The sequence below is a fragment of the Vespa mandarinia genome, chromosome 18 (assembly GCF_050613455.1).
Source record: "Vespa mandarinia isolate Hongniang chromosome 18, ASM5061345v1, whole genome shotgun sequence".
Taxonomy (NCBI): domain Eukaryota; kingdom Metazoa; phylum Arthropoda; class Insecta; order Hymenoptera; family Vespidae; genus Vespa; species Vespa mandarinia.
Genome location: NC_140827.1, coordinates 3646870 through 3674008, shown reverse-complemented (window position 1 = coordinate 3674008; position 27139 = coordinate 3646870). Strand labels below are relative to the sequence as shown.

The window sequence follows — 27139 nt, the reverse complement described above, 5'->3', positions numbered from 1 at the left end:
AACAAAATTAAACGTATACTCATTTGTAGTAAATATCACGATGATATAGTAAATATTAAAATGTATAGTATGCACACCTTCTATAGTATTCACGTTCACTACCTTTTTATATAAATGTACTGTAGCGTGGTTGGACAACAAATGACAAAGATTTCAGTGAAATGAATCTACTGCGCATGTCGTTTTGAAGTAAAAGTAGAAGGCGGAGACAACTCTCGTTTAATCGTCAGAAATAAAAACATCTGTTTGTTACTTACGTGGGAGCTCTTACCACTGCGAAGGAAATGCTAGATGTACTGTAATTATTTAAATGGAAGAATGATTATAAAGCCGTATTGCATCGATTATTTTTATGTCGCTTACTATACTACTCTAATAAAAGATAATTAGAAATGCATAATTGGAATGCAAAATAAGAAGGAATAACGTAGAAGTTGTCTTTTACATTGCTGTTGGAAACTTAAGACAGATTGAAATTTTCTTTGCGACGTAATTCGGAGCTCTTAAAAGTAACGAGGACTATATTGCACTATGGTCGAACAGCGAGTGGAAGGTTTCGAACTGACTGCGCATGTTCTCTTTGAAAAGGAAAGTAAAATATCCCTCGGTTGATCCTTGGGAAGTAACATCTGTTTCCATACTTGTAGAAATTGTATAATTCTCCAATTGGAAAGATATTCCAATCGATTTGAAGATTATAGTATTATTATTTTTAATTATTTCTTTACTTTTTTTTTTTTTTCTACAAAGTGTTGCTGACTGTTGATTTTGCTAGTAATATTATCAGTAATACTTTCGTCATGTCTTCGAAAGTTATAATAGGTGACGTATGCGAATACTACGATTTGAACGAACGATTGTTACTGCAACTAGGTTTATGGCCCTATCAAGAAAAATTTGAAAAGTTTCTTCGAACGTTTATCGTCAATGTATCTTTGCTCGTGGCCTTTTTAGTTGAGGTAAATCTAATAACTTTTTAAACGTATCTTTGAAATTATTTTCTTTCACATTTATTTCACTTTTAGTTTTATCGATTCTACATCTCCGACTTTGATATAAAATCGATCATTGAAGAATCTCAGATATTTATAACTCTTCTGAGTGCCTCGTATTGTTATTATAATGCCATATTTCAATTCGAATTGGTATGTATTGCAAATATTATATCGACGAGGGCATTTGTAAAGAGAAAAATGAAAATGTTCAGATGAACTTTACAGCTAAAGAAACTTCTTGATCATATTATATTCGATTATAATCACATATCGAACAAGCAAGAAATAATTATTATGCAGAAATATGCAAAAGAAAACAAACGATTCATTCTAGGGATTTTATGTAAGTACAAAAGAACGTATCATTTCGTGGATTTTTAACGATTAATTTTATTTCTTACTTTTGTCGTTTCAGTGAGTTTTTATTTGTACGTAATTATCTTAATATTTCCGTCTGCATCACACGTCGTTTTATATATCACCGGTGTTGTCAATGATACTCAATTGACCTTACCAATTACTATTGATACTATTTTATTCGATAAAAGATCGTTTTATATCATATTTTTCATTCAATTATTTATATTATGGATCATAACTACAGTGGCAATCGTAAATTTTACGACATTCTTATTATTTTTATCGCATGCATGCGCCTTATTAAGTATCCTAATGTAAGTATATATAATCGAGAAAAAAAAAATGTCGACATTTCTATAATGATGTTTCGATCATTATTCGCACTACATGCAACAGATTTAAGATTGGTCAACCGTTGAAAAAAAATTCGCACGAACTTTCGTACAAATGGTCCTCTATAGCAACGTGCGATGCATACAATTGGATTAAAGATATAGTGACACATCATGTAAATGTTACGGAGTATGTATCTTAGAAATTTTATCCTTAAGACACGCTCTTGCGCTTAATATTTTTTCTTTTTGTTAAAATTATCTTTTTCTTTTTTTTTTTTTTAAAGATTCATCGATCTGCTAAATGATTTATGTGAAAATATATATTTAATTGAGATGATATTTAGTATGTTATGCATTATCATAGATTATATTTGTGTAAGTAAGATTTTAAAAAAATATTAGAATATATTTTAATTTTATAATATTCATATTTCATTCTTGATGATATTTAAAAACATTTGGGAATAGTTAAATTGTTTGGCTTTAGCTATTACAGATCTCTGACTTGATAAAAAATACGAACGAAGCATTTTTATACATTATTTATATTGGAGCATCTGTAATTACCTTTTATCTTCATTGTTATGTCGGACAAAGATTATTAGATCATAATGCAGTACTTTTAGAGAGTTTGTGTGTATATCATTTTTTTTACCATATATTATTAATTAATAATAATTATAATCATTCAATATTGATAGATCTCAAATATCATTCTATGAATTTCCGATAAAATATCAAAAAGATTTATCAATATTATTAATAAGAAGTATTAAACCATGTGTGATTTCGTTCAGAGGAATGTACATAATTTCGAATGATTTCTTTGCACGAGTAAGGATTATATTATTTTTAATATTACATACATGTTATATATTAAAAATGAATGTATTCTTTTAGGTTATTCATACATCATTATCCTACGCAATGGTGTACCATAACATGTGATTTTTGCATTGATGCAAGAATAACAAGGAACGCTTGCAATATTTAATCTATTCTTCAACTTGCATAATACTTATGATATCTATTATTAATATTATATGAAAGTAATATGAAATTATTATATATATATATATATATATACTTTGTGATATTTTCGATGTGGGTAAATCTTTCGTGTAATTATTTTTAACTTTTCATTTCGAAAAATACGATTATTTGAACTTATTATTGTACCATTATAACATATCACTAGTAGCGACTTTTAAGAAACATTAAGATGTCTAATATGAATTTACAATATATTTCTAAAGACGGAAAAATTATTTATAGCAGCTTTAATGATAAGCTTAAAACCATGTACACTTTCGTCCCGCAAGAGGTTTGTATTAGTAATGTATGACTTTATTTTAAAACGTATAATTCAGATTTGTCTCGTTGAAGTTTTCATAATTAAATTAATTTCATTTTTAGCTCATACGTAATGCGTTGTCATATAACTATATGGGGAGTGTATTCTGCACGGAAGAATAAATCATAGAAATAGTCACAAGAGGATTTAACGCTTATGGCTTATCTTCTGTTGAGAGAAAAAGCGTCTCCAGGAACTTCGAGTATTTGCATTTTGAAACTTATATGTTAAGTCATTTTTTGCAATCTCTCTTTACCATCTCTTTTTTTCTTTCCATATAATACGTAACTTACTCTGTTGAGATTTATTAAACCATGAAACAACTGCTTGTAAATTATAATTTTCGAGCTTACAATGAAAAGTTATACGATAATAACTCTTTCTGAATCTAACCATACCATATTTTCCAGTGTCTCTTTCCAAATGTCGACTCCTCGGTCCTGTAGAAAAAGAAAAAGTATAACGTTCTAACATATGATGGACAACAGAAAAAGAGTCGTGCATTGGCGTGCATGCGCAAGGACAATCTATATAGATGTTACAAAGGAAGGATAATGAACTGCATTTAGCTGCTCGCTTAAATGCTGAAAAAGAGCACCACTTACGAATTCGATGCAGTTTTATGTTAGAAGCCGAAACCCATTTCAATTTTGCACGGACAAAGAATTGTTTTTTTTTTTTTTTTTTTTTTTTTTTAATTATTCCCGTGGTAGCAATAACTTGAGGTTTTTATATTGTCATTAATTTCTTTACCTCGTCTATCATCTCTAAGTTCTTGTTTGTTTTCTTTACACTTTCACATTTTTATTTTTATTTTCCTTCTTTTTTTTTTCTTTTTTTTTTTCTAATTTTTAATTCGTCTCTCTTTTTCTTTCTCCTCGATCTTTGTCGTTTCTTATTATCACATACTTTTCACATTGGCTAAGCGATTTATGCTTCAGTAAAGTAGCTATCCGTATAGCTAGTATCGTCTCGTTTGTATTATCGCGTGCAATTATGTAAAAACTATGCTAATAGATATTGCACAGAAAAATCCATTTATAGGAGCATAGTGGAAGCGGAAGAAGGATACATAGTTCGGCAACGAAAGTAGTTTCGAGAAGTGAGAGTAGAGGTAGGAGAAGGATTACCCTAGGAGAAACGGGGATTTCGGTGTAATGAAAAAAACTGCAAATATTATGCAAATGCAATAATACATGTAAAATGAGCAACGCGTCGCTTGAACTTGCAAGAATTGACGTATAGAAGCCTTTCTAGGCAACTTATATATTTTTTTTTGCTTCTTCTTTTTTTGATTTTTAATTTTTTACCATCTAGTATACCTTCTTATCTTCGTTATTCATTGAACTTTTAGCGTTTGCGTTGATTGTCAGTGTCATAAAAGAATTGCCTTTTTCTTCTTTTTTCCATTCTCTGATCGATGGATCAATTTCTCATAATTCTTGGAGTAGTGCTATTATTTTTATTACAATGCAAATACGATTTTCTCTCTCTTTTTTGTAACATCGATTCATAATTTAATTTAGTGAGAAAAAAGTTCGTGCGCTATGAAATACGATATGTCTCGCATGTTTGGGAAATATGACAGAGATTTCTATGCTGACGTAAATTTGAAAACGTCATTTCAATTCGAGTGACCGTCGTATAAAAGCTTCAACGAACCGTACGAGCCTGCGGTGGTCTTTGATGTTACGTTAATTACTCTTTGTTAACCTGCACTTTACCTTTTCTATTATTTTATTTGGGTGGTTCGTTGTCGTTGCAATTTAATGTTCTTCTTTCTCTCTCTCTCTCTTTCTCTTTTCGACATTTTTATTGTTCTCGTAATCCAACGGGGTCAAGTGTAGTAATCGTGGAATTAATTTTAATTTCAAGAAAATAACTGATAAAAGATCAGTTCGAATCTTTTATCTTTTCGAAATCAATAATCATTTTTAAGTATAGAAAACGTTGATACGTTTTGAGAGAAGATAAAGGAGGAAACGTTATTAAGGCAGTTGCGTTTATGGAAGGGCAGAAGTGCGCGCTTGTGCTTGCAGCCCTGTCGGTCGTTTGTGCCCTAAATGTCATTTACATATTCATGCTTATAACCGGCCATTACGGGGTTGAGCGCGAAACTTGTTCACGGAGTATTCGCGCACGCGCTGCGAAAGGCAACGCGCATATCCTTCGTGTGCCCTTTCAGAGCGAGAGAGAGCGAGAGAGAGAGAGAGAGAGTCCTTTAATACCTTCTCCGGAAACTACTTGGAATCTCATTTCTACGTGGATTTACATCGGACGGAAACTTACTCTTGTAATACATTTATCCTTCGTACACTTTCGTTTACGCATCATCGATTCTCTCGGATTCAAACTATACTCTATATCTCTATTATATTTGTTATTTTTTCCCCGACAGACGGTGATAAGGATGATCGTTAACTTTGCTCTCGATGTCGAGTATCACTTGACAAGACTGTATCTCAAATATTGAATGACAATTGACGTGTAATTTTTTATTTTTATTTTTATTTTTTTTATTTACAGATATCAATTAAAATAGAATAGAATTTCAGTTTCCTGGTATGAAATACCGAGCAAATAAAAATGTTAACGAAGCCGAGATATGATTCATTGAGGAAATTCTTGCTAAGTTTTTTACTGGCAGCTTAATTAAGAACGATATACCCCTTGTAAACGTTAAGAACGTTATGAAGCCATGAAAGTCTCGCGTTTTTCTCATCGTTTTGGTCGCCATGGAAGACCGCGTGTCCTTCATGGGTACGAATTTCATGGCCAATTATACTCCCTTGTGACGCTCGATATAACTTTGCCGTTCAATAATATGTTATTGCTTACTACGTTGGTGATCGTAATAATAGTTTGAGCTTACTTTACAATTCATTAGCATTGTCTCCATTTTAATATCACTTTGTTAATATAATTTTCTCCCTTTCTTTTCTTTTTTCTTTCTTTCTTTTCTTTTCTTTTTTTGCAGAATACACTTTGCAGTTATTTCAATTTCACCGTTTCTCTTCCAAGTCAGTTATTGATAGGATTTCCAAGAAATATGATGGATCCTCGAAATGGCGTCGAAGAGGATATTGACGAGAGTGATATTTCGAAAGTCGATGGAACATCGCCGGAGCGAGAGTCATACGTTATAGGGGCAAATTCCAGAAATAAGAGAGACAATTTGCTATATGACTTCCGTGGAATAAAACGTAACGAGGGTGACATTTGTCGAAGGAGGATCATTTGAACTGGCTATTACAGAAACGGAATGAAACAATGGCGACTATAGTCTACAGTCTGTCTTTCCCTTTGGGAAGAAGGAAATGTCAGTTCTTGTCTAGTCGAGTCCTTTAAAGGAAGAAGAAGAAGAAGAAGAAGAAGAAAAAAAATAAGGAAAGGAAGGCTTAACATCTGTTGTAGAAAGAAGAAGTTTTGGAGTTGAGGAAAAGAAAAATAGAAGGATGAAGCATAGAATTCCAAAAATAATTAGAAGTTTTCTGTGAAGTGAGTAATTAACTTTCAATATCCTATGTTACGACCTTATTTCACTATTGAAACAGTCACTGAAGTGATGGGTACTCTTGCCATTTTCTTTCTAGCGACGAACACACGTTTCTCGGTTAATAAAACCTTGATCGAGCATCGACGGTCTACACCGACAAGAGAAAAAGAGGCAGAGAGATAGAGATAGATAGATAGAGAAGGAGAGAGAGAGAGAGAGAGAGAAAGAGAGAGAGCTGCGTGAAATTTGAGCTCACTGAAGTGCGGTAGCCTTCGATCCTATATTTCGTTGTTCGTCGATAAAGAGAAAGAGAGACACAAAGAGAAAGACTCGTTGAGGCTCGGCGTTCGACAATGGGCAATTTTCTCTGACCGGACGAGAAGTTTCGTGGTCAGCCTCGACTACGATTAGATAGGAACCAGGGTAATGGCGGGAGGTTCAATCTGCATTCGTAATGACGAACGTGGAAGGTGACACAGTGTCTGACCTCGGTGCAGTGACATCGGCCATCTATTAACCCCTGAAGCCATACGCCTGCTCTCGGTTCTCTGTCATGGAGAGGAAGAGAGGATGAGAGAGAGAGAGAGAGAGAGAGAGAGAGAGAGAGAGAGAGAGAAGGAGTACCAACCAGTTGGACCTCCCTTTGCCACCCTGCTAATGACCTCTTTGAACATTGTCACCATCCTACTATTCTTATCATCATTTCTCTTTTGATTCAATTCTAGATATTAAAAAAAAAAAATGTGTAAGTATTATTTCATGATACTTTCAACTTTCTATAATTAAAAAATGATTATACAATGTAAAACTTATAGTTGATATAATTTATACTCAACAATGGTAATCCCCTTTGAATATGAACGAATAATTCATATTATGACGGAAAAGATGAAATAAGACTTAAAAAATACAGATGTATGAGAATGTGTATGCTTTCAGAACGCTTTACGAGGAACGTTCGGGAGGATTGTTCGAAAGTTTTAGGCCGCAGAGTAAATACATGCTATGCGACTCGATGCAGTGTACACTAATGACGAATAAGAGCAAAGTTTCACTGTGGCTTCGTGGGAGTGGTAATGGTGGCCTTCCTCTTCCCACCATCCACCCACCCACCACCTTCCAACCCGTGTGGAATTCCATAGCTAATCTTAAGCAGAATTAGCTTTCCAGTACTCGATTGGAAACCACTGTAATCACGTTTGCATCACTGCATTTAATTCCGTAAACGAGATTTTACCCGTTATCCATGATCATGAGATGCATGAGGTCAGACAGAGATATCAATGAATTATTATTCTTGTGGTCAACATTGGCATTCTGGTGAGTTCTCCTCAACTTATGAGTTTTCCTTCTACTCTCGATTATATGGTTTAAACTGTTGGATTACTTGTTCCTTCTCAATCAATTGTTTGTGTATATATATATTAATAGCTTTATATATATATATATATATAAAGCTATTAATGCATACCTAGATCGATTTTGCTATCATATAAACAATTTATTATCAATCGACGATTGGACGTATATTGAATGATGAATACCTAATCCAGGCACCATCCTAATCCTGCTACATGATGGATTTAAATCCAAGCATATTTCGTGACCATCCCAGTGGTTGACCTATCCAATAGAAAATGGTTTTGGTCGATAGCGAGAAGGTACAAACAACGTTCAAGGTACCAAGCGTCGCTTGGGGTTGCGCTTGGTTGGCGATGCGCCACGCATCATTTGCCTCGAGAGTTAATGCGATAGCCAGACTCGCCGCTAGCCTATCAGATTAGAAAGTATAATGCTTATGTTTTATAGATTCGTGAAGTCAGCGTACGTATACTACTTTCTTTATCATATCTTCCCTCTAGCATAGTGCATTTCAATGGGAACGCTTAAACGTCTTTGTTGTTTATAGGTGTATGATGATGCTTTTTACAAGCTAAAAGGACAAACTAGATTTTTCAAATAATAAGTATAAAAGTATAAATATAAGTATAAAGAAATAAGTATAAAATATAGAGTAAAAACATTTGTTCATCTTCTCATTGAAATAGTTCACTCTGTATACTCTAACAAATTTCTATTTTCTCATTCAGTGAATGAAAACTCAAAGTTTATCACCATATGGTACTATCTGTATTTTTATTTCATCTCTAAGTTTCAAACAAAGAAATTTACATAGCTACCTACGACAGATGCGAAAGTGGACACATGTGCATAACAGTGTGCTTTGAGCGATCCTGAAAATCCCAGAGGATCCAGTGGTGGTTTTGAAGCTTCCCTTACTTACTATCGAGAATGCACTTTTCTTGTTTCGCACTTAAGACGAGTTTCCGGATGCGAGAGCATTACTTTCAATATGAACGCATATCGCTGTAAGCGGTCTCTTGCATCACTTATATATGTTATTAAAAGCCTACAATCGTGTTATTTTTTTACGGTAGTAATTATATATAACTTTGTTGAATGTTTTCAGATGATAAATTGTGCAGAACAAGTTGAATGAGAGTCAACCGATTCGATTTGAATCGAATGTAAACGTAGAAACGATCAGCTTATATGAATTTTGAACATATTGGTCCAGCTCGAGGAGTTTTACATTTAGAGAGAGAGAGAGAGAGAGAGAGAGAGAGAAACGAGCGATTTCAAACTACCTAGGAACTGTAATTTTACAAAGTGACGTACCAACACTCGACGATGTACGCCAGTGGATGAAGGGATCGGAGCAAGGGTGCACACTGCACAACCCTCATCAGCAACGGTATTGCCGCGATAGCGGAGCTACTCGTCAAATATTTACTTTAGAGGATGCTGGTGCCAGGCAACGGGAGTATCTCAGTTGTCGAGTAGGAGGAAGGAAGAGAAAGAGGACGCTGTTGGATAGTCCAATGCGTTATACATAGTTTCGTAAAAACGTTTAGTCATTCGATATTTTAGTATTGACTATAATTTTGTTTTTTTTTTGTTTTTTTTTTTTTCCAATTTTCACGTCGACTACTATCATAGATTTCTCTGACTTCGTTTGTTACTATAATAAGAAAGCTATGCAAACACGAATAATACTCTAAATGATTAGGAAACCTTGAGAACTAGCTGGATAGTCGAACATTAAATATTCAGCAACTATTTTGTTCTCTGTAGACACACCAAAGAAGGACTTTGAAATGTAGAAAGGTTACTTTGTCTGCTTTGAGTAAGGATGTTGATTGGAAGGATCAAAGTCTACATAAGTCCAGGGTATTTAATTGCTCGACCATAGAAGCAGGTACTAATTCAAGTTTGAAGACTTTCTTTTTTAATTTTTCCCTCTGTTTCTCTTAATTACTAATTTCGTATTACTTCCCGAAGGGTGCGTATAAATGTACACATTTTTTTTTTTTATAAATCTTTAATCAAATCTAAAGTCTTATTATATTTTTAAATACAACTGCAGAGAGTATTTTATTCAATCTTCATCATGAAAAGTAGTATTGCCATTAAATGTAAGTTAACAAGAAATCGATGTATTAATTATAAGTAAATAGCATATTTCTTTGGCTGTGTATTAAACACTTCTTGAGCGCATAATTTTCAATATTCTTTTTATCGAGAATGAAAATTATACGTAGCAAAAGTAATTTTATTTACGTGTGTATAATCATGTTTAATTTCATATAATTTTCTCTACAATTTTTTACTTTTTTTGAGCTCTATTTCTACAGATACTAAACTTTATAAACCTATTTTCATAGTTTGAAATAAAAACCTATATATTTTGACAATTTTAAGGTTCGTATATTGTATTTTTAAAGTTTCGATTTTTCGTATAATAAATTACGAAATTAGAAATTTCGCGGGTTGTGGGAGGGGGATGGAGGAGGCATTGTATAGATGGCGCACTGAGCGTGTGCGAGGGGTTCACTTACCTTCCTTGCTGGTGATGAATCCGCCATTTTTTTATTCTTATGTGGTACTAATTGCAACGGAGTTTCCTCATCCCGCTAATTAGAGGTAATTAGTATATTTCTTCGAACGTACAATATCGTCCAATATACTAATCGATTTTCAAGTAAATAATTTCCAAGTGATATTGTTAACGTTTCGTGATGGTGTTGAGAATAAAAGATATTTGTACAGAAAATAATTGTATATATTTGCTTATACACTTTCTTTAAGATTTTTTTTCCAACCATTTTCAGCTTTATTTCTATAGGTATCGACTTATAATGATTCATTTCCATAGTTTTAGTTAATAAAGTATCTGTTTTAACAATTTTTAAGTTCGTATACCATTTTTTTATTTTTTTGTTATTTTTGTATAATAGATCGAAAAATCGCAAACTTCGCGGGGGGTCATTACGCAAGTGGCGCATTGCGCATGCGCGATTCCGCCATGTTGAATTTTTCTGTGATACCGGTTGCATTGGAGCCTTATCATCTCGTTATTTACAGGTAAATATTATATTTTTCGTAATGTACATACTTCATTTATATATCAATCGATTGCCGAAAAGACGATTTCCACGCGTGAATGTTCGCAAGACGGGGCATCTTCGCGTTTAAAAGATATTCGCGAAAATAAAATATGACGTCATAGCGTCACTCCGATGGTTCTCCTCGCAATTATTTTTTCGTATTTTTCAGCTTTATTTTTGCGATTGAAGTGTTTTTTTTGTGTTTAAATTAATAATTTATTGATTTTTGATCAAAATTATTCAAATTTCGTATCATATTCGATTTTTGTATATATCCTGTATAGGTTGCATATACACACATATACATGTATACACTTATCATGCATATACATTATATATACACACATATACATGTATACACTTATCATGCATATACATTATATATACACACATAAACATGCTAATAATCTTAGTTTTTACTAATAAAGTCTTTTTATTTTGCAGATTATAATACATCATACTGTATCAATAGATCAGACTTCAGGAGATAGTCTACGCAGTCAACTTACCTTCACCTTCTATTGTCAAGTCTGCGCTGTCATCATAATGTAAGTTTTGCTTTATACCTCTTTGCTATAGTTTTACCTCTTCACTATAGTTTTACTTCTTTGCTATAGTTTTACCTCTTCGCTATAGTTTTACCTCTTCGCCATAGTTTTACCTCTTCGCTATAGTTTTACCTCTTCGCTATAGTTTTACCTCTTCGCTGTTAATTAGATCTCTTCACTTTATTATGGATACATTAAATATATATTAATATAGTCTATAATATAGTTTACGTATACCATAATAACAAAAATTAATTTACTATAAAACACTATAAAATATAATTAACCTAATTTAAATAAATTTTTATTTCATATAAGAGTAAAGTAAAATTTAATAATTATTAATATTTAATTATTAATATTAATTTTAATCTTATTAGTATTATTAGTAATAATGATATATATATAGTATAATATAATATAAATCATTATTTTATCATGAACTATTCAATCTAATAGATAAATCTAATTAATTTTATTCTAATAAACTAAATATTATAATATAAAATTTTATTGTAACATAACTAATTATAATAATATTATTAATAGATATTTATTAATATTTTTTTAGACAATAGTAATTTCAGTTGACTTGTAATTTTGTTGTCATAGTTTAACTTTTTTTACTTCTGATTTTGATCGACAACTGAGCATTTACAGGAACTTTATTTGTTTTCTTCTTTGTTTAAACTAATTTTTCTTTTTCAGCTATGTACATATCCTGTTTCAAGAAATATAATTTGTGATATTCTTCATGGAGGTCATCGTTCAAGGATTAATGAAGAATCTAGTAAGTAAACATTTGTTAACATTTTTTTCTCTATAGTTTAAATGATTTTTTTTTATAACAATGATTTTAATAACTTGATTTTTCTTTTCCTTTCAGATAATCATTGCAATCGTGCGCGATGCATTGAATAAAGCGAGTGTTTTTCCGGTAATTAACAAAAAAATCACGGAGTAGAAGCAGTGCTTGTTCGTTGATTTAGATTTATCCGCGATTATTTCGTGATTTAAATTAATTTTTAGAAAAATGTGAACTTGAATTGACTGCGTGCAATGCAGTAATAATAGAGTCAGTGTTTGTTCGTATATAGTTTTAATTTTCTTTTTCTAAAGACTATAGTTATAGTTTAACAGTATAGATTCGCGAATTAAATTCAGTTCGTCTCGTAATAAATAAAATAAATAAATATCGCGTATTAGAGTCAGTGCATCATGGAAGATGATCAAGAAATTAGTACACATTTTCTCTAGGAAATTATTGGTAAATAATTTTTAAAATTTTATTAATAATAATTTTAATAACGATCTTGTTATGACAATAAATTTATTCGATATTTGTTTTTTGTACTTTTCCAGATCATCAGTTATAATAATTTACAAGAATTTCAACCTACCCAATTTCAATCTACATCGATGTCTACCTACCACATTTTCGACCTACAGCGCGGACGAGTGTTTTGGAGCCATCGTAGAACTTCTTAAGTAGTAAGTGAAAAAATTATGGTTCCTCCAGTACTCATCATGTCGAGGACGAAAGGTCCGAATCGGCACGAGTTACTAGTTGTAATTTTTTTAACTGATTATTGACGAGCACGTGAGTAATTCTTATTTTGGATTTACTCACGAATAGTATTTTTTTCTTTCTGCATGTTTTCCATTGTTTATTTATTGTGCATGCCTATTTTTATTAGCTCAGGATAGGGTCTTCTTGTTTCATCGGGTAGAGTCGTTTTTAATTAAAAGTGCAATTAATTCGCACTTTTTTTCTTCGTTTTTGTTCGCTTTTGTTCGTGAAAAAAGCACGTGATGTAGTATACATGCATTGCTTCCTACTTAGTCTATTTGATCGCGATTTACTTCGATATATCGATATGGATATATCAAAAAAATAAAAAAAAATGAGCAAGAAGACAAGCGCGACGGATAGATTCTGGAATACAAGTGGCGCATCATGATTTTGTTCTTTCATTAGTATATAGCCGCTTGTTCGAAGGAGTCGTCCGAGGTTTTTTATTGCTGCATGAAAAATAAATGAAATATTTTGTTGATAAAATATAAGTCTCAGTAGAGTCATTGTTTTTGCAAGAAAAAAGTCGAGTAGAGTAATTGCAAAAGAAACAAAGAGACTTGTAGAATCATAGCCCGTAGGCCTAGTTGATAAGTTAATCATTTTTAGCTTAGGATTTTCAGCAATTAATGTACTAATTCCCGTTTCTCCCCCTCATATTTTCTGCGTTCTCATCTGTCCGTGTGCCCAGGTGTACTCCGTGTGTATGGGTGAGAAACAGTTGGTATGGGTTTAGTTTTAAGTTTCCCCTCTTTGGCGACTGTCATTGCGATAGTGATCGTGCACGATGTACCTTGCACCTGTGTGTGCGTCTTAGGTGGTGGATTGTGCATCGTTTCGCGAAATTTTTAATCATTCAAATAAAAAATATTTAATTGTTTTCATCGTCAAAATTGCATGATGATAAAAAAATCATATTTGTATGTATATTGCTAGAGTATGCTCATATATTATAGTATCTGATAATATTTATATTTAATTGAGTTTTTGCCTTATGCAAAAAGACATCCGATCGTTATTAAATAAACCAAACTATATTTTAATGAATATATAAAATAATACTCGTATGTTACTAGTATGGTTATTATATACTGGTACATACTAGTATTTATATTGAAAGTAGATCCTTACGCAATGGTCATTAACCTTGACAGTCGATTTCAGCAAATTGGTACGTACCCTTAATTAGTTAAGTATTAGAAAATACGTGGTTGAGCTAGGGTGTCGGAGGTGTCCCGGGGCATACTCTCTAGTGTAGGCTTTTGCACCCTGGCGGTATGTGAGAGAATCGTGGAGTGTGTGTGTTGGAACGAATGTTTTGCTATTTTTTAAATATAGGAATATAGGTAGGCAGGTAACATACTTAGGTGTGAATGGTGCTTTATTTTTAAGTAGGTAGGACCGATAAGACGCAAAGTATAATTTCCACTCAGGAGTGGAAAGTTTTGTCTCCGGATATTTGCAAGGTTTCAGCAAATTTTTACAATTTCTCAGCATGTTTGGTTTTCTTTTTTTTCCTCCATATTTTGCTGACACCCTGCATTGCGAGATATATCAATATCAAACAGTTTAAAAGTCTTTGAATTTATTTAAAATTTCATTTCTTTCGAATCGTCAAAGATTTTTGAACATGTTGGATATTTAGTATTAAGAATATTAACACTTCGCATTCTCGTAATTTATAGAATATGTAATTCGTTGTTTATATATTATGAATTAAAGTAAAAAGTACATTAAAAGCAAGAATTAAAAAAGTAAAGCCATAAGGATATATCATAGATATTCTAATTTTCTTCGGTAATTTTTAATGTTTCTATTGCGAAGTGTTAATTATAGGTTCATCGATTAGATCGAAAATCTGTTGGAGCATTCGAGTAAATGTGCCTGTGTAGATGTGCACGATTGGAAAATTCTTTTGGTTTATTGATCGTCCACAGGCTAGGATAGTTCGTGAAATATGTAATAAACATTTTATTTTTATTTTTATTTATTCCTTTTTTTTTTTTTTTTTTTTTTTTTTTCCATGCGTTGCGCTTAGGGAATGCTCCGTTACAGTGGTTAGGGCACGAAGCAAAGAAGAGGCTATATGCCGAAGAGGCCCCCACAAATTGTGGCTCAAGAGGGCAACTATCGACTACGAGTTATTATTCAAAGGTGTCGACATGTTGTACCCTTCGTTAATGGCTTGTGGTCTTATTTTTTATTTATATTTTATTACGTAGTCATTTTGCTCGTCATTAATAATCATCGTTGACGGAGATGATGGACCATTCCATCTCCTTGGCATGTGAAATACGTGCTACAATCATCAGATGCAACAGATGCACAATTGTTAGGATAGTATACATTTAGATATCAGGAATAATAGTATGTTTTCAAAGTACTTTAAAGATCGTGTATGTTTTATTCAATGCATATTATTTCAATGCGTTGGAGTTTTCATTCTTTTTTTTTTTTTATACACATTTTTTGTTCGCTTTAAAAACGTTTAACTAAATACGTATATATTCTACCGTTTCAGTAAATTTTAAGATCTAAAAATTTTTCCTTTCTCTGGTCGAGTATATTACATTCATCTTCGTGATAAATACGTTTAGATAATTTCACTTTTTGTTTCTTTTTTTATTTTTGCTTTTATTCTCCGAGTAAACTTTGAGAGTCATTAACTTTTTATTCAGATTTGATTTATTTTTATAAGCAAAAGGAAAGAAGAGTAGATATGGTTAGAAAATAAAAAATGCATCTGCCAGCACGTTCAATGGACGTGCATTTCTACCTGCATGTGTTTATATGTTTTGTTTACAATTAAAAGATAATTAATATATCCTTTTTGTTTTAGGTGAACATCGTTGGATTATCTATCCTTTTCTCGTATGTTGTCATACGTACATACGTGTAGATACAGTTTACAATTATAATATAACTAATTTATCTTCTTTCTGTTTCAGATTAACATTGCTGGATCAACCATGGACAATCCTGTTTGGCTCCCACGTGGTACAGTTCCTGGAACGTTGCTTTTGTTATATTGACATTTCTTAATCAAATGTTTAATCTGTTTCAGCCATGATCGCAACAAATCGACATCCTGAAAAGTACCTTGCATATAGCTTTAACCACCTATAACACTATACCACTGGTTTGTACGATTAGTGATGATATTTTCGAGGGAGTGAAATTACACCCCTGCTAGCGTTAGGATGATTTTGTACGTAATAGTTTTTACGACGTAATAATTGTATAATTATTATTTGTTTCGCACAATGCGAAATAGGATAGATGGGAAATTATGTAAATTATTTCATAATTATTTTTCACGAATTTGAAGATTTCGTGAACGTAGGCTTGGAATAGGATGGGAAAAGGGTTGGGAAGGGGGTTATGAGCAAGGGAATGTTATTAGTGGCCGAGGGTAAATGTGTTTTCTCGTATTGTTGTCATGGGGAGAAAGAGAAACGAAACTTATCGATCCAGCATTATATTTCCCGCGATTAATTGTCTGGTACTATACCGAGACCGTTCTCCTAGCGTGCATTGACCTTCGTTTGACGTCGGCGTCGTTCGGATGAGCTCGCCTATGCTCGCTGGTAGTGGGGATTCGCGAATTGCAAACTCGCAGCTTTCCACCATTGCTCGCTCCGCTTCCGCCGTGTTTACTTCGTGTTAGTGCATACTCTGGTTGCGTGGTCTATCCTTTCGAATTGTCAAATGCGAGCATCGTTTTGACGTTTCTAAAGAAACGCTTTTTTACCTTCTTTTTCTACCGTTTCTATTGTATTTTTTGTCTCTTCTTCTTTTTCCTTTTCTTCTTCTTTTTCTTCTTCTTCTTATTCCTCATTTTCAATGGACAAGTGTTGGAGTTCGTTCGAATTGAATTTTTAATATTGTACCTTTTAATTTTTTTGGTGACCATTTTATCTGTCGCTTTTCACTTTAATAAATGATCGAGAACGAGGGTGTTAGAGATAGATAGATAGAAGAGGATTAGAAAGATGGTGCAAATTATCGGATCGATTTGTGCGTGTGTGAACTCACAGTGAAACATTCTGTGCGTGTTTTGAAAAGTGTGTGCATTCTTCTTAAATAATTAATTATTTTTGTTATTGTATATTTTTTTTTCTTTTTATTTTCTCGGACATTGTTCATCGAGATAGACAATACGACAGGGTTAGAACAGAAGGGTGTGTTTTCGATAGTAGGAGAATCGTGTAGACACGTCGTTCAATTTACCCGCGCAAATTCGAATCCAATCCAAGTACCGTTTAATCCAGAAGGAGAGGTTCAATCGCATCCACTAGGTCGTTGTTCTTACTCGACAATGACCTTGATGTATCTAGGCTGCTGTTAGAATTCTCTCGTGTATCATTCGTACATTCGTCTATTTCATTCATTTTCTCGTTTCGTACAGCAATTGGTTATTTTGCGATAGATTTAACTTAATTTCATTGATTTCTAAAATTTACTTGTAATTAATGGCCCTTATATATTTCCAATATTACAAAAGATACAAAGTTTCATATTCCATCTCAATATCGTTGAATTATTTTTCATCAGTTTATACTTGCCTTAAAAATTACAATCTCGAGCATGAAGAATAAGCAAAAATAGCAACTGCTGTAGGTTTTTTTATCCGCGTTCGTTTTATTAAAAAAAAGAAAGAAAAGTTAATTATCGACCCAACCATTATTGTATAGAATACGGTAAAAGAGAACTTTCAGTGTTTGTAGAATCGAATATCCAACTTGTCTATTTTTTGAATGGAAAACTAGGGTAAAGAATGCAATATTTTTTTCCCCTATCGGAGATAACAAAGAGCGTAACAGACACGTAATCAATGCATTTGCATCGGTTATGCATTTATCTATCTACGTAGTACGTCTATATGTATATGTATATGTGTATATGTATCTACACATATCGCATGTAAATTATTTCAAGGGTAGTAGAGCGCGATAGAATTTTGCAACAAGGCGATAATTCGCAATTAAAGTAGGTACTCGACATTGCTGGTCGATGAATTGACTCGTGAAAGCGCAACCACGCGAGAGTCGCTTCGAGGTCCACTGATGGAAAAGAAAAGTTGCATTTGTCGCTAGGAAATTGGCTTCACTACGCGTATCGAATGATTAATTAATTTAACGAGTACTCTTCGTGTCAGTTAATAGAAATCTCATTCGATCATTTCTATGTATGCGATAATATCCAGGAAATTTGATTGATTCGTCCAGAAGAATCCTGTTTAATTTCATCCCCATTGGATAGTCATGTACATCATGCACATTATATGTATATGTATATACGCACATTGTTTTCTTGTTTTCTTTTAGTTTTATGACTGGTGAATTCCTTTGAAATCCATTTCAAATAGTGAAACGTCGAACTAATTTCAATTATCGTCGTGATATCTGAAAAAAAGACAGTGTTACTGCGATGTCAAAGTGACTGTGATAAACTTTCGAGATATTTCGATGTTTTTACTCCGGCTGAATTGATCGATTGACTTACTAACTGACTGACTAACTAACTGATTGACTGAACTTTAGAGTTTCTTTTTTTAATGAGTGAGCAATGAGAGAACGTGTCGGATAAAAGCAACGTCGTAAAAACAACGGATAATCCAAGACTCTGAAGTTCATTGAAAGGGAAGGAAGAAAGACGGAGATTTCTCGTGAGAAAAGGTCGAAATTGAAAAGCATCGGGGTAAGTTTTCTCATATCTGTTTAACTTTAAAGCCCAGATCGAGTTTTCTATAGTTAATTTCGCTTTGAATTCGCGTTGCATTAAATTTTCTTCGATTTATGACCGCGGACTCGTCGTCTACATTCCTGACGTTTACCAAATAATCACGTTTACCGAACGCTGTTATTCGCATCTGTTATTTTACGCTGAATTACGAGATTGCTCGTAGGAGATTATTGCTCAGCGGCTGCAGCGAATTGTTTCACGTAACAATTGTTCGAAGATCGATTCTCCGTGGCAACGTTTTACCTTTTTCTCTCACTGATTTTATACATGTGAATATATGCGCGTATGTAGTACACCGGTGTATCAATTAATCAGTCGGAGTGAGAACTCATCAGTTTATAAATTATCATTCTTTTTCGTAGCTACAAAATCATCACACTCTCGAGTCTATTAAACTAGGTCGATGAAGTTGCAAAGGAAAGATAGTGTCTCGAATTCTTTTTAAAACCGTTAGAGACGTGAGATTTAGATGGGATCTTTATTTCTCTCTTTCTACTGTGAAACTTCATCGAAGTATCCTCTACTTCATCTTCCTTTATCTCTCTCTCTCTCTCTCTTGCTTCCTTTTACGTCTTCTGCTTTGTTGACCTATTTCAATGTTTTTTCTTTTTCTTCTACTTTTTTTTTTATCTTTTCTTTTTTTTTAAATCCGACCGAGTTCGTCAGTTTTGTTTTGGAAAAAGCATCGTCGACTTTGCAAGATTGATTTCGTCTTACGTGCAAGGCATAATAAATGGATAAAATGAAAGATATAAAGTTATATTAAGTATATTAAGTTAAAGTATATTAAGTTCGATGAACTTAAGGGAGAAAAACAAAGAATTGAGGTTTCAGCATTTGAACTGAATTATGCCTTCATATTATATGAAGATTTTGAAAGGGAAAGGATGGTGTTAAAAATCACGCCGCTGGCACATTTATCGATACGTTTGCGATATACGATATTTAACATGGGCCTTACTTAAAAAGCAGGAGGTAAAGTTGCTACGCTCGCTGAACGTGCCAAGGCCGTTTCGAAAGAGTTACTGGCGACGCTAATATCTGTAATACCAAGCTCACGATCGTTCTACCATTCCGAAAGCTTTCCCAAAATCTGCTGCCACGGGCATCCTACTGGAAAGCATCCAAGGGATATACCTTAGCGTATCCTCGGCTCTCTCTTTTCCTTCTTTTTCGGAAGTTTTGCGGCGACGTTAAATAGGCCTCAATTTAAGTGAATTTACGATATAGCGTGAATACGAGAAATCTCGATAGTTTTTAAACCGTGACAAAATTCAAATCTCTTAAGATAAATATTCTAATACAAGTTCATTGTACTTCCATTTATATGATATAAAAGATTTAAAATCTAACATAACAATTATATGTTAAATATAATATGATTTAAAGAAAAATAATGCATGAAACATATCTAAAGCTCTATAATTTCAATGTTGGATCGAGATGAAAGATTAGACGATCGAACACGTCGACATTTTTCACGACAGCTTTCAACGATGATAAAGTTCGCTGGCTCTGTTTCCTCACGAATATTTTATGACTTCGTCGTCTGGAATGATTTCATCAAATCGTTTTTTTTTTCTTTTTTTTTTTTCGTTATCACGTGCAAGAAGAGATACTACTATCTTTGGATTAGGTACATGAGATAATAGGATTTCTTTTTACGGTCGATATTTCGTGAGAGATTTCATCGTAGACACCGGAAAGTTTCTTTTTTTTTTTTTTTTTTTTTTTTTTTTCTTTTTTTTTTTTTTTTTTGTACAAAGAAATAGTATAATCTTCTGAATGAACTTTTTATCGTTAATTCGAATAGTTATATCGCGTGCTGTCGAACGAAGAGTCTCGAGTTAGAGTGCTCATCCCTGTTTTTCGTATTTCGAGAGAGCGAGTTGAATCAGACAATTTTCAGAGAGTTTCCTTCGAAGCTCGAGCAAGTTTTTCAAAGTTGTAGAAAAGCGTTCGACGTGATTTTGCCTCGTCAGCGTTGCTTTCTCTGTACGTAGCAATAGACTGGTTGGATTTTCAGAAGTTTTCGAGGGTAAGAAAAATAGTTGCGATAAATATCCACTTTAAGTCTTCTTACATTCGTAATGAGAGTCTTTGAAATGATATATTCGATCATGCTTACCCAAAATGTTTTTCAAGATTTTACAGTAAAAGTTAGGAAGAGAGAGAGAGAGAGAGAGAGCGAATGTGAGAGAGAGAAATCTAGAGAAGCTTCTCTAATTTAATTTTAGTGAATTCCCTTACGACAAGACCACAAGAGAGAAGACTCCTGAAATTCTCTTGGTGACATGAGGCCAATTCCGGGAAGTGATCATCAAGTGGACACGACAAACATACGCTTTTGAATTTCCTGGCTGTCCCATTCTACGAATAATACTGCCATCGAGCATCTTCTCTTTTCACTGAGCTTTGATCATTGAGGTCGAGCTTTTCAAATACCGGGAAAGCATCATTTCTTTTGGAATATTCGATTTATCGACATGAATTAAAAAAAGACTCCTTTGAAAAAGAAGTACCGTTATGATTCTTGTTTTATTCATCATTTTCCCGTAATGTTGAACAACATTTTTCAAATCAAAGTAATCGACTCTCTTTCTCTATCTGTCTTCTTCTGCTACTGCTTTGAAATGTACGAATTTTCATTATACGTAAAGCTTGCAGCTTCCGAGTGATCTTTGTTGAATAGGAAATCATTCCTTTTCTCTCTCTTTCTCTCTTTCTCCTTCTTCTATTTTAATCTCTTCGAAGCAAGAACATCTTTACTCTCAACTTCTTTCTTCTCTCAACCGCAACACTTTCCCCGAAGAAGCTCTCTTGCACATTCACTTTGAAAGTCCAACGTTCGAGATAGTTCCTCCCTTCGTTTTACCTACGTCGATTTCGAAGCAATTTTCAGCGAGCTTCCGGTAGCTCGCGACTTTTCCTATCTTCATTCGACCACTACGTCGACTTCTCTAGGGAACTTCTTCTTCAACCTCTACGATCGCACTGAATTACCAATGAACATTCTGATCACGTGCTTTTTCCCTGCAATGAGAATGAGTGAAAGGGAAATAGAAAGAAAGAAAAAGGGAATGAGAGAGAGAGAGAGAGAGGGAGGGAGGGAGAAAGAGAAGGCGATAGGAGAAAGGGATGAATCGAACAAATAAAAAGAGAGAAAAGAAAAAAGAAAAAAAGTTGGATGAAAAGTTAGCTAGCGATGCTAGGTTTTAATTCGATCGCCGATCTCTCCTATACAAGCTTTGTATTTTTTTTTCTTTTTTCTCTCCACACTTTTTTTTTTATTTTTTATTTTTTATTTTTTTTTTTTTATCGAAATGCATGAGCTTTTAAACCTTCTCTCGTAAATCGGTCGGTACTCGCGGTACGATTTTTTTTCTCATCCGATTATTTTATTTCTCGCGCGTTCATTTCAAGCTAAACCTTATACGTTTTCTATATAACGATTACAAGATATTTAAAATATTTTGAAATAAATAATCGAATACATATATTATAGTAAAATAGTAATTCCATTTATCCGTCTTATTTTCTTCTTCTTTTTTTTTTTTTTTTTTTTTTTACAAAAAGGACAGATCATAAAGAAATATAAATCAGGATAAATACGATGTAATAACAATGAGAAAAAAGAATAGAAAAATTATACAACGAGCAAAGAAAAGGAACAAGATAAAAAAATTCAGAAAGGATTGAAAATGTCTTGGATGCGGTTACGCTCGTTATCCTTGAGATTTATTCAAGATAAAATAGGAAAATAGTGCGATAGTGATGGTGTTAGTGGTGGTGATGGTGGTGGTAGTGGTGATGGTATTTCGAGACTCGCTTCGTGGGATGCAAGCCTCGACGGAAACGAATCGATCTACCGGTTTTGCGGCGAACCTGTCGCTGTCTGTTTTGTTTTCATCGTTAACGTTGTTGTAACGTTACATTGTGGTTGTTTTGTTATTATTGTCGTTGTTGTTACATTCTTCCGTTGTTATTATTGGTCCTATCGCAGAGACGTTTTCGTTTTAGAAAGAAGCTGGGAAAAGGTGGAAAAGAGAGAGAGAGAGAGAGAGAGAGAGAGAGAGAGAGAATATCGACTTTTGAACTTTGGATATAAAGCTCGAGTAAAGAAAGAGGAGAAGAGTACTCTCTCGAATATATTCGATGCGCTTTTCGCGTGGCTATGTGAGGGATGTTACAGGGTAGGAAGAAGAGGGTAGTTCGATCGATAAATGGACATTAATCACGTAAGATTAATGGCATGACGTTTTCGACGAATTTATGCTGGATAACGCATTTACCCGTTTGCCGACGACGAGTTCGCTGGTATTATCTCTTGGAGAGATGTATGTGTATGACTCTCTCTTCCTCTCTCTCTCTCTCTCTCTCTCTTTCTCTTCCCCTTCCTCCCCCTCTCTCTTCCTCTCTTTACGCGTAGGGGATGGTAGTAGTATTGGTGGTAGTGGTGGCGGCGTCGGTGGTTCGATCGAATCGATAATTGGCGGAAAGTGAGCCCCGGGTATATCGACACCCACGACTGTTCATTAAGTATTTATTACATATCGAGTAGGTCGCATTGTTCTCGTGCTCTCTCCTCTATTTATTGTTACCATCGTATGCACATATAACGTGCATATCTATGTGCGTACTTATGTACAATGCGCTCGCGCGCTCGCACGTATTATATCGTGGTTAAATCTGTGGAATCATAATCTCTTAATAATGACACTATTTCCTGATAACAGGTGGTTCAAGAGAAACACTGAGAATCTTTATGAAGTATGTCCCCTTTCAGGTGAATAAATTTTATGTTTCCTTCACTACCATATTTTAATTACATTCAATTGACGATGCTCAGAATATATAGAATGTCTTTAATTCCATAAAAAATGTGACACGTAACCTTAAATATTTTAATCATTTTCTTTTATTTTTAGAAGAAGAAGGTGACTTTGTTTCTTTCGTTTTTGGATCGTCAAAAGTCCACTTTCATGTTATGAGCAACATTTTCCCTTTTATCGCACTCTCCTCGACGTTTTCGTCGTCGTCGTCGTCGAAAGCCTATTTTTCAGTGATAAACATCAGTGATGCCTTTTTCGCGGTTCCTAGCACGCGAGGCACGTCGACATAAATGACACTTTTCTCACGAAACGTTTCGAACCCGTGGAATCCCATAAGGCGCTTAACCTTTCGACTTTCATCGCTATTCCAGGCTGGTGCATCTCTTACATGCCGCCCACGGCATTTCTTCCTTTTTCGGACGAACCCTTGACTCTCGTCTCACGACGCGGACGCCACCCTTCTTGCTTTTAGTACTCTTATCTTTTCATCTCGTTATCACGACCGTTTTAACCTTTTTTAACGCCTTTCTTTGAACCCTTGCTTCTTAATCGTATCATTATTTTTAATCTTTTATTGATTCGATGAAAAGAGAAATGTTTGAGTATATGGTAAATATTATATCGTAAATTCTATATGTATATATATATATGTGTGTATGTGTGTGTGTATGTATCTGCAAAATAAAGTAGGTCACTCAAATATTTTTTACAAGATTTACTTAGTTTTATATCTTCTTTTTAACATGAAAAAAAAGTGAAAGATATTTGGGTTAAGTCTTTCATTCTTTTTGTATATCATATTCTTGTTAAAAAAATAACATCACCCGATAAAATATTAGATAGATAATACCTATTGATTTATGCAGGATTGGCAAAAGCAGTCAACGTGTTAAACAACAAGAGCAGAGAATGTTGGTCGTTTCAACGGTAAAACCCCAACGGAGTTTTCATGCGTCGAATAACGTGATGCTAGAATACAATAATCGTGCTTTATCATACTGGTTTAGCAAGAATGAAAATTAATTCAACGTGTGGTTTCCCTTCGACCGAGTAGAATTTGGAAATTATTCTCTCACACATCATATCTATTTTTTTTTTGTCATTTTTGCCATTTTTCTTTTTTTCTTTTTTCATTTTTTTCTTTTTTCTTTTCTTTTCTTTTTTTAATAAATTCCAGAGAGTTCTCAAGCCCACATTCGCGTGGCCACGACGGTGGTCTTCGTGCGGTCGCATCAGCGGCCATTGCGTGGAATATCCGCAAGGTCGATGGAAGAGAGAAGGGGGGTAAGCGGAAAGTTTAATTAAAAAAGTGCCAACGCTCGCGACTTTCACCCTTCGAAAGTTTTGACTCTCGCACTCTGTTCGCGAAACGTTCCACCTGTTCTTTTTATTATTTTTTTGTTCGAGTTCTCTTCTATAGTATCTTTTTACAATAATTCTTTACTATATCTTTTCTTCGTTTCCTCCTTTTTTTTTTCTTTCGTTTTTGTTACTTTTCCTCGTTTTTGTTTTTTTCTTTTCTTTCTTTTCTTTTCTACTCACTTTTCTTCTCTTCGTTTACCACGTTGGCTATGATTCTCGAGCCTGAAAATCGTTCGTACAGAACAGAAATTCTCTTTTCTCTTCTCTCTTTTTTTTCACTTTATTTCTTTGCTTTTTCTTTTTCTTTTTCGTTAGAGAGTTCGATAGACGCTAACGAGTACCGCGGTTAAATTTACGATTCCCGTTGATTAAACGTAGTCCACTAATTTGAAAACCCTCTCAGCCGGTACTCTTCGATTTACGTTCTTTAAACGATCGTCTCGGCGTTCACCATCGGCCTCTCGAAGGATTTTTATCGTTAAATGGCACGCGCTACTCTCTTACCATCGATCCGTCTCGGCTTTTCGAACTTTCTCTATCTCGATAAGTCTTTCCTCGTGTCGAACGACGATCGTTTCACCGGCAATTAATTCTCTAAACAAATAACAACGATATATATTACCATCGTTGGTTTAAAACACTAAAAACACGTAAATTCGTATAGAAGGTATTTCATTTAAAATCGAATACTTGAATATTTCTCTTTGATCGTTCGATATGAAACCAATTCTACAAAATAAAAAATTGCATCGATTCGATTAAATTATTTCACAAATTATTTATAAAAGTTTTTTAAGTTGTTTTTTTTTTTTTTCAAGTTGCCAAGTATTGGTTATCTCGAAGTAGCTAACGTTAGATATTGTCCACGAGAAGTATTATTAAAATATGAGCGTATTCGTCGTGTTTGACTTGCAGAACGTAAAGTTTCTCGGATACTGGAGATTGTTTGCATATGTCGGATATATTTCACATGGAAAGGATTGGAAAGAGAAAGAGAAAGAGAAATGAGGCAGGGGGAGGAGGGGAGGGAGGAGGAGAGGGTTGAGGAAGGTTGGGAGGTGATGTACCGTTGAACGAGTTAAAAGCAAACTATATGATTTGACAACTGGGTTAGGTATACCGATGAAAGTAACGAGTTACGATATTACTGAAGTTTCTCTCTTTCTCGCACATTCAAGTACATGCTTCGTGACATCTATATCTCCCTTTCTCTATCTGCTTTTATATTTCACACATTGTTCGACGCGACTACGGAATACCGACGAACAAACTCGGTTAGAAGCATTCGTATGTACTTGTAACTCGCAAATGGAGATGGATTATTTAAGTCGCACGCTCGTTTCTGCTCCTCTCTTTCTCTCTCTATCTCTCTCTCTCTCTCTATCTCTCTCTCTTTCTCTTTCATTGTGTTTTTTTCTCTTTCTATTTTGCTTTACATTCGTTTACAACCTACAGTAGGATTTTTCAAGTTTTTCGAGATGTTTTAAAGTATGCGATGAGATAGTTATAGCACAGACACTTATCGATCGTAAAATATAATTGTAAAGTGCGATGAAACAATGTATGATCCTGAAAAACGTAGGAACGTCAGGAGGAGATGGCCTTTTCCCAGTATCCTTCCATTATTTTCAACTTAAGCCGACGTCGAGAGTGCCGCGTTGTTATATTTATGTCACTAAAAATTGAGAAGGGAGAGATCGAACGAGTGCACGGGACGAATACAAAGGAGAGCTTGCAATTTCGCTGATGGTAACCGTAGGTCGGAGATCGCCTAAAAGCTCGGCTCGTAGATCGTAGCATGTATAAAAGCATCTTTTCGTATATAGTACACCTCTACCTATACATGCATGTTAGTATTACATATCGTCTATATATGTATGTGTGTATGTATGTATATATGTTAGGGGAACAGATAAATCGATAGTGAAGTCGTACTTTCTATCAAGTGAATTGGATAAAAGATCCAAACTTTTGGATCAAGCTGTAAATAGAATTTGATATTAAAACAGAAACTAAATTTTATTTAGTTGAAGAAAGTTTAGTTGTGTTAATTAATTAAGTAATCTCTTTGACAAAATCGAAAGATTGTTG

At 33.9% G+C, this 27139-nt stretch overlaps 1 protein-coding gene across 2 annotated transcripts in view; it reads left to right on the top strand.

Moving 5' to 3' along the window:
* Positions 1-16767: 16767 nt before the first annotated feature.
* The window catches only part of LOC118445202 (uncharacterized), a 177147-nt gene continuing 166775 nt past the window's right edge, over positions 16768-27139 (top strand). For both annotated transcript variants that reach the window (XM_085662476.1, XM_035874294.2), the window contains exons 1-2: positions 16768-17173; positions 18437-18809. The gene's annotated coding sequence lies outside the window, so the exon portion shown is untranslated. The remainder of the gene's footprint in view (positions 17174-18436; positions 18810-27139) is intronic.